Raw genomic sequence first — 1046 nt, 5'->3', positions numbered from 1 at the left:
CCAACACCATAACTCAAAGGCATCAATTCTTCTACAGTCTTCCTTATTTACCGTCCAGCTTTCGCATGCATATGAGGTTATTGAAAATACCATGGCTTGGGTCAGGTGCACCTTAGTCCTCAAGCTGACATCTTTGCTCTTCAACACTTTAAAAAGGTCATGTGCAGTAGATTTGCCTAATGCAATACATTGTTTGATTTCTTAACTGCTGCTTCCGTGTTGATAGTTGATCCATGAAGAGTGAAATCCTTGACAACTTCAATCTTTTCTCTGTTGATAAGAATGTTGTTTATTGGTCCAGTGGTGAGGATTTTTGTTTTCTTTACATTGAGATGTAATCCATACTGAAGGTTGTGCTCTTTGATTTTCATCATAAATGCTTTAAGTCCTCTTCACTTTCAGCAAGCAAGGTTGTGTCATCTGCATATTGCAGGTTGTTAATGAGTCTTCCTCTAATCATGATGCCCTGTTTTTCTTCACATAACCCAGATTCTTGGAATATTTGCTCAACATACAAGTTAAATAAGTATGGTGAAAGAATACAACCCTTTGCACACCATTCTTAATTTTAAACCATTCAGTATTCCCATGTTCTGTTTGAACAACTGCTTCTTGGTCCAGGTACAGATTCCTCATGAGCACAATTAAGCGTTCCAGAATACTCATACTTGGCAATGTTGTTCATGCTTACCATGATCCACACAATCGAAAGCCTTTGCATAGTCAATAAAGCACAGGTAAGCATCTTTCTGCTAGGCTCAGCTTTCAGCCAAGATCCATCGGACATCAGCAATGATATCCCTCATTCCACGACCTCTTCTGAATCCGGCTTGAACTTCTGGAAGTTCTCGGTCTATTTATGTATGTAGCCATTTTCTGTATTACCTTTAGTAAAACTTTACTCACATGGGATATCAAAGAGATTGTCCAATGATTTCCGCATTCCATTGAGTTGCCTGTCTTTGGAATGGGCACAAATATGGATCTCTTCCAATCAGTCGGCCAGATAGTTGTCTTCCAAATTTCTTGGCAGAGATGAATGAGTG

The sequence above is a fragment of the Chrysochloris asiatica genome, unplaced genomic scaffold (genome assembly GCF_000296735.1).
Source record: "Chrysochloris asiatica unplaced genomic scaffold, ChrAsi1.0 scaffold00027, whole genome shotgun sequence".
Taxonomy (NCBI): Eukaryota; Metazoa; Chordata; class Mammalia; order Afrosoricida; family Chrysochloridae; genus Chrysochloris; species Chrysochloris asiatica.
The sequence above is the reverse complement of the archived record's forward strand: the minus strand, read 5'-3'. Positions refer to the sequence as shown.